Source organism: Chlorocebus sabaeus, chromosome 14 (assembly GCF_047675955.1).
Source record: "Chlorocebus sabaeus isolate Y175 chromosome 14, mChlSab1.0.hap1, whole genome shotgun sequence".
In the NCBI taxonomy this organism is placed as follows: Eukaryota; Metazoa; Chordata; class Mammalia; order Primates; family Cercopithecidae; genus Chlorocebus; species Chlorocebus sabaeus.
The window spans coordinates 74,531,080-74,538,894 of NC_132917.1; the positions used below are offsets into that span (position 1 = coordinate 74,531,080).

At 42.6% G+C, this 7,815-nt stretch overlaps 1 pseudogene; it reads right to left on the bottom strand.

The window, feature by feature from the left end:
* Positions 1 to 4,497: 4,497 nt before the first annotated feature.
* LOC103220015 (protein phosphatase 1 regulatory subunit 14B pseudogene) lies at positions 4,498 to 5,356 on the bottom strand (annotated as a pseudogene).
* Between the last annotated feature and the right edge of the window lie 2,459 nt (positions 5,357 to 7,815).

A 7,815-nucleotide genomic window follows, 5' to 3' on the forward strand; every position in this document is an offset into this window, starting at 1 on the left:
TTTATGTATAAGTATGTTTCTTACACAGAAAATCTGTAGCTAATTTATCACCCCCAACTACTTGTGTATCAATTGATTTTAAAAAAATAGATTGGGGGTGTTCATTAAATATTAATTTAGGTCTATTTAGGTTAGGTTCTGGGCTAGATTCTGGAGACACAAAAGTGAATAAGACATAGTCCCTGTCCCCTTAAAGCTCATAATTCAGGGGTAGGCAGATGAGTAAGCAGACAGCAACACACTTTGAAAGGCGCTATTGTTAAGGTGTGTTCCAAATCTGAGGAACCCAAAGATACCTCATTCTACTGACCTCTCTTCTTAGCTAGCAGCTTGAGAAACAGGTTTGAGATGATCAAAGCATTTGTACCACCTAACCAGACTCCCCTGAAGCTACTGAGACAGTCTAATGTAGTGTAGTCTAGTGAGACATATACATGCCTCATTCTGTCTTTTGTGTGTATCAAATTTTACATAATAAAACACTTTAAAATAAGATGTTTTTCTGTCTGTGGAACCAGAAAAGACAAGAAAAAAAGGTTGGTGACCTTGTGTGCTCCCCAAATAAGGATTTGTGGAGAGTGAGTGTTCTATACTATTGTTGGAAATGAAATTAGTACACACTCTATGGAGGGCATTCTGGTAATATCTATTGAAAACTTTAAAGTGTATATATCATTTGATCCAGTAATTACACTTTTAGATATTTATTTTAAGGAAATAGCAGTATAAGTGTGCAAAGACATACTTCTAAAGATTTTTATTTTATATTAATTATAAGCCTGAAATGTTGGGAAAAATCAATTATTCAACAATAGAAATTTGGTTAAATTAGCTTCAGTATTGACATGAAAAAATGTCCACATTGTTAAGCAAGAAAAAGAGGAAACAATAAGAAAGAGAAAAGTGGTCCATGACAGATGGGAGTTGGCCTGGCACTCATAGCCTCGGTGTTTTCCTATTGAACATAAAGGATTTCATAGAACACCAACATCAGACAAGGACACTCAGTGCCGATGATAGATGAAGAAAAAAATGAGATCACTCTGTAATCACGTCTGAATGCAGGCAAAACAGGAACATTGTCCAGACCACAAAATGACTGAGCAGCCTCCTGTCCCGGCTAAGAGGAATGACTGCTGCTTCTTTACCAGTTCTTCACTCGCTTTAGCTTTGCAGCAGTCTTCCCTCCTTCCAGATGAGAGTTATTAAGATACCCACCCACAGAATTACCCTGCTTCCTTAAACCCTTCTGCAAACCCCCTAGCACAAGCCTGAGTCCCATAATAAGTTCTTTCTAGCACCCTCTTACTGAAACACCCCACAGTTCCCCATGCCATGCATTCTCCCCCACAGCAAAGAGTAATAACCCCAACTTGCTTGACTACAGGTGTGTTCCTAGTGATCTTTGGCTGGAGAGCAATGACAACCAGTACTATCTTATAATAGTTTGTAATAGATATGTATTTCCACTATCATAAAATTGTGTGGCATAGCACACAACAAACTGTTAGCAATGGTCACCCCTGATGAGGGGTTTTACTTTTGATTTACTATCTTATTTTTTATTTTATTTTTAACAATGTGCATGAATTGAGATGAAAGGAGGATGATGATGAAGAGGTGGGGAAGGAGAATAAGTGAAGGAAAAAAATGGAAGAATGAAGAGAAATGAAGATAGCAGTGGCAGCAGCTCTAAGACATGTTTGATAATGACGTTATTAGAGGATCTTTGTGTTCTTCTTTAAATATCTATAATATGCATTACACTTGAATATGAAACAGTTATTTTTAAATGAAAGAAGATTGTCATTTTTCTGGAGAAATACAGTATGACTATTTCTAATTTTTTGTTTTTGCAATAGTGAAGTAGGGATCTCGTGCCCGACTAACGTTGAACACAAGTTTGAAGACTTTTGGTTTTCTGTGTCCATTGCAGTATAGTTAGATGCAGTAGGTGTCGCTTTTTCCCCAAGAATAGCCTGTTGCTAACACTGGTGGAAGTCCGCTCTGAGCTGTGCCCAATTCTGTCAATTATCTGTCTTCAAGATTTGCCTAATCTCTAACCTTTGAGTAATGTGTACTTGTAGTTTTCCTTCCTTCTGTAATTTAGATGCATGATCCAATCTAGATAAGGGAAATTACCACATATTCTTTATTCTTTTCGGTAGAACTTTCACATAGCCATCCTATTAGATTTTCATGGTGATCCAAAACGCTTCAGGCAGGTATTATTGGCTTCATTTTAGAGATGAGGGAGGCGAAGTTCATCAGAAAACTGAGGTCATTAACAATTAATTGGTCAAGGTTTCTTTCCCCTTCATTAGCTAATTCAAGAAACAAGGATATAGGCAGCAAATAAAGCACTATTTGTGCTTTAAATATATGAATATATATTTACTGTTGTAAGTATATCAACCTTAAAAATGCATTCCCATCAGTTTCTGAGAACTGCAGTACAAACTATGAGAACTGAATGTGCTGCTCGCGTACTGTGATTATGCAAAAGCTTCGGGGGATGCATTACATGGGGAAGCCCTCTCAACTTCGGACAGGGTATGCAGTCTTCAGAGGTCTGGGAGTTGTTTGGAAACACCTAGGCATCCTCGGGGAGCATGCTGAAGGTGACTCATGTTTGCACGTGCTTGACTTGGGGTTGCGTTATAAACATGAGGTTGTGTGCTGAGTGGTAATATCAGATGCAAAGGACTGTTGGCTCCCTCTTTTGGAGGTCTCATACTTTTCCAAACCTTGCATGTTATCAATTATCAGGCAATCATTTCCTGAGGCCTGCCACATAGCTGCTGCTTTCCCTTTTTTCTAGTCTGCTTTTCCTAAAATGTTTTGGAGTTAGAAATCAAATAACCAAGCTAGGTGGAAATGAGTATAATGTAAAGATTTCCCAGGTTCAAAGCAACTCTATTTGAAGGCATTTGTATTTGTGCATTAATTCCTGGTTCATAACTAAATTGTGGAAAGGAGACACTTTCCATAATGGTTCTGGATAGATGAGGGATGACTATGCCAATATTTTTCAGAGTCCCAAGATGATCAAGGCCAGCTTTGATCTCAGTCTACTGAGTCATGCTGGACATATATATATATGGCTTGGTCACTCCATTGCTGCAGCCATGGGAATGCTCCTGTCTGGGGTGATGGTGTCCAGCCTTACGGAGCGAGTCTGACCACCCTCCAATGGTGTGGTGGGCAGTGGGCCAGGAGGGAAGCTGGTGGGGCGTGGGGCAAGTACCAGGCAAAAGAAGTACCAGGTTCTGGTGGCAGGCTGCTGGATTATGACTCAAGTTGACACAGGAAGATAGCAAATCCAGTCCTCTCCCCAGAGGAATTGAGACCTGATGGGGGCCTTCTCACAACTTCAGGGTGCAGGGTGGAGAATAAATAAGGATCAGATGCACCACACATACCAGCAGCTTGTGCCCGGCAATGTTCCTAAGATGAGATGGGGAAAGGCAGACACAGGGTTCATGAAATGTGGCCAACAGAAACGAGGTAACAGAATGCACCCAACCAGCCGTCTGAAATACAAGGCAGGGACCCAAGGGAAGAAATACATATATGGGACATTTAAGGTCCCAAGAGACCTGGGATGAGGTGACAGGAACTGGTATGCTCTGCCTATGACCTTCAACCCCATTGTGGGGCTGAGAAGCCTGGCATTTGGAGGCTTCAGACTGCCACAGGGATCTCCAAATTCACCCACTGGGGAGGCAAAGGCTTCCGTTGGATGTGTCACAAGGAGGAGCCCTCTTCACTCAGGCAAGGTGGGCAGGCTTCAGAGGGCTGGGGGTTCTTTGCAAACAGCTAGGATAGGGCTAGGACTAGGTATAGGTACTGAGGACAGGGGCCATGGTTACCTGGGGAATTGAGCCCAGAGTAAACTTTTTTGGAGTCCACAGATCTGAGGCTTCTGTTCAGAGGTGCAGGGACCAGGCAGAGCAGACCAGCTTGGTTTTTCACAAAGGTGGGAGTTGGAAAGTGGCCTTAGGTCACAAACACTAACCACTTTAAGAGAAATGCAGCTCATCCCACTGACCTTGAAATGAGTTTTGCATGTGCACACACGAGTGTGTGTGTTTGTGGGTGAAAGAAATTTATCTAAAAAATTACATACATATGCTCATAATAAAGCATTTAGGACCATGCTGAAAAGTATATAAAAATAAGAATGACTTCAAAACCCATAGGCCAGAGATACAATCTCTAAATATATTTTGGTGGATTTCCTTTCAGACTTTTCTCTACGTATATATTCAACATGGGGATATAAATAGATATTTTAAACACTGTATGATACTATTTTGTAAACTGCTTCTTCCATTTGATACTATATCTTGGATACTTTTCTACCATAAAATGTTATTCTATATCATCATCCTGCAGTAGGATTCTATTGCTTGATATTTCTTTTCTTTTTTTGCACCAAAGGCATCTCCTAGCTTTATTAACGGGACCGCGCTTCAGAGTCAATATAAAAACACAAAAAGTCCCATCAGTTTAATAACAATAAAAAAATCCCAAAAGTGGAAAACTGAGGGGGCAGGGGAAGAGACTCCTAGGCTAGGGGCACGAGAAGCCCTGCTCATGGCACCAGGCCTGGCCGCAGGGTCCCCCGGTATTGCTGTTGCTACGAGGTCGGGGGGCAGCGATTGTCCTGTGGGAGCCACCGTTCGCCTGGGTCGGGGACCCTCACTTCTTCTGGGGTGTGCTCAGCTTCTGCATGCCCCGGATCTTGTCCAGCAGGCCAGAGGTGAAGGCCTCTGTGGGTTTGTAACAGTCAACCAGCAGCCCGGGCATCATCACTCTCCATGTCCAGGAGCTCATCCACATCAATCTCCAGTTCTGGGATCTCCTCTTCCTGGCAGTCGTAGAGGCGCGTAAGCTGCTCCAGGATCCACTCCTCTAGGTTGAGGCGCTTCGGTAGTTCCTTGAGGTCATACTGGACGGTGACATTCCCTTGGCGCCTCACTGGGCCCTCATCGTCCGTGCCGCCCGGGCCCTCTCCTGCGGCCCCGGGGGGACTCTGAAAGTAGACGCGTGGTCCTGGGCCTCCACTGCCCGGCCCGGGGGCCGGGGCCACCGACGCCGCGCCCCCCGCCGTGCTGCGCCGCCGCCTCCGGGACGCCCGCCGGCTGGCTCGGGTTAGCTCGCCGGCTCCGCTCCGCGCTGCTCCGCGGCGAGGGCGCCGGCTGGGGCGCCCGGGGGCAGCTGCAGCGTGCGGAGCCTCCGGGCCTGGCCTGGCCGCGCCCCGGCCCCTCCCCGCCGATCCGCCCGCCCTTTGTCCCCCGCGGCCGCCCTGCTTGATATTTCTTATTTTAACTAACGTTCCATTAATTAACATCACATCATTTGAAAATAATACATTTGTTTTTTTCTCCTTTTTCTTATTTCAGCATGTTGGCTGGAACTTCCAGAACTGGCCCAGACAGAACTCATTCTTGACTTGAACCTGATTTTATAGCGCGCATTTAGTATTTCAGCATCGTTTTTCACACTTCCTCTTGGTTTCTAATAGGTTTGTAATACAGAAGGAGTCTTTGCGTTACCTCTAAAACACTAATAGGGTTTTATATTTTTATTTTAAGAGGATAGGATGGATGCTGAATTATGTCAGATATCTTCCTAAGCAGCCAGTAAGATAATGGTATAGTTTTTCTTCTTCAGCCCGTGAATGTCCTAGTGCTGAAGCCGCGTGGATTCCTAAGGTCAGCGCCCTGTGTTGGTGGTTTTGCAGATCGGGAAGGGGAAGTTGCCGCTGTTGAAAATATTGCAGAAAAGGTAGCATGTTTTATAACCTGTGCTCCACCTGCTCTTTTTAACCGTAAATCAAGGAAATTGTCCTCTATCAGTTCATGGGGTGTTTCCTCATTTTTTTTTTTTTTTTTTTTTATAGCTACAGAATGTTCCTTTGTGTGGTTGTGTCTATAGTTTATTTATTCAACCAGTTCCCTAGTGATAGATATTTGAGGTGTTTCCAGTCTTCTGCTGCAGTAAGTAACCCCATAAATCCATTATTTTGTAGGTGTGTGGATATACTTTAAAATAAATTCCCAGAAATGGGACTGCTGTGTTAGAATGAACTGGAAAGCTTTCAGCCTTTTAGAGATAGATTACTAACAGATAGACTCTGATGGACTCAGATAAACAAGAGTTTAAACAACCTGGCTATAAGATATTCCTATGTTTGATAAAACATATGCAGCCAAGACAGTTGAGCCTGGAATTGTTGCACGTGTGTGTGGGTGTGTGTGCATGTGTGTGTGCGTGCTTCTTTCACACCTTTTATGCTTCCTTCTTGATATTCATGCTTTCTCATAGGGATTCACATCCTTCAGTCTCTCATTTTTTTTAATGCACTTAGATTTTCCAGCACATGGTGGAAGCAAGGCAAGTGATAATCATTGTTAGACACTGAGCAGCTTGGGGCCAGACACCTTAGCAGGTGCTCTGAGTATATTATTTCGAACTCTCATTTCAACCACACCAAGAGCTCTTTTGAACTCTTTTTACAAAATGAGGAACCCAGAACTCAGTTTGCTCAAAGTCCCCAGCTAGAAAGTAGTAAATGCAGAGTTTGAAGCCAAGTCTATCTGCTTCACAGCCATATCCTCTTTATTAGCCACACCCATCCAGGATTTACCCCCAGCGTTCCCATTCCCAGTCATTTCCAGCTAACAATGAGCTGGAAAAGACTGATGCGTGGCGACATGTCCTAATAGTTAAAAACAATACCATTCAGTTTCTGGCTTATTCTTTTAAATAACAGCTCTGTGTTGCTCTCTTCATTTTGATGCCAATCAGGTAAAATTAACAAACACTTGTGGAACATCTGTCAGGTGGAAAGCATGGGGCTACTTTCTGTAGGGAATATGGAAGTGTAAGTCAAGACTCATGCTGGACAAGCTGAAGCCTAGTCTTGCCAAGCAATATGTACATTGACTGGTTAACCTATAAAGAACTGCTCCCATGGGATAATGCGACCAAACTGACTTCCCAGGGTAGGGACTTATACATTGTGAAATAAATACAATCATCAGTCAAGATTAGTTTACTCTTTCTGGGGGCCACACACCACACACCAAATTAAACTCCCTATCTGTAAGCTTATTAAACCTCTAAATCAAGTTGTGGAAAAACTAGCAAAGATTATTCATTTCTATTGTGGAGGAATAACTTTGTAAGAATGAAGGCTACAGAAAAAAATGATAAAGAAAAAAATTGATAGATAGCAATGAAAAATTTCAAAAAAGAACTTAAAAATACAGTGGATTCAATGAATCAATGTGATAGCATTACTTTTAAAATAAAGATAATGGTTATGATAACTTAAATCAGAGTTGTAAAAAGCTTATTAAAATACATTTAAAAATGAAATCTTGACCCCAAATCATGGCCAAGAAACAAAAAGATGCTCTCCCTAAATGTCTTAGTAAACTTCATGGCTGAAGATAGGATAAATTCGAGAAAGATAAGAAAGTAATGAAAACATCTGCCATGTTCATATACTTTAACCTAGTTATGCTTCCCTGGAGAATTCTTTTTTTTTTTTTTTTTTTTTTAAACAGTGTCTTGCTCTGTTGCCCAGGCTGCAGTGCAGTGGCACAATCTTGGCTCACTGCAGCTTCTACCTCTCAGGCTCAAGCAATCCTCCTACCTTAGCCTCCCGAGTAGCTGGTATGACAGGTGCACACCATCATGCCCGGCTAATTTCTGTATTTTTTGTAGAGATGAGGTTTTGCCATGTTGCCCAGGCTGGTGCCAAATGCCTGTGCTCAACCTCCCAAAGTGCTGGGATTATAG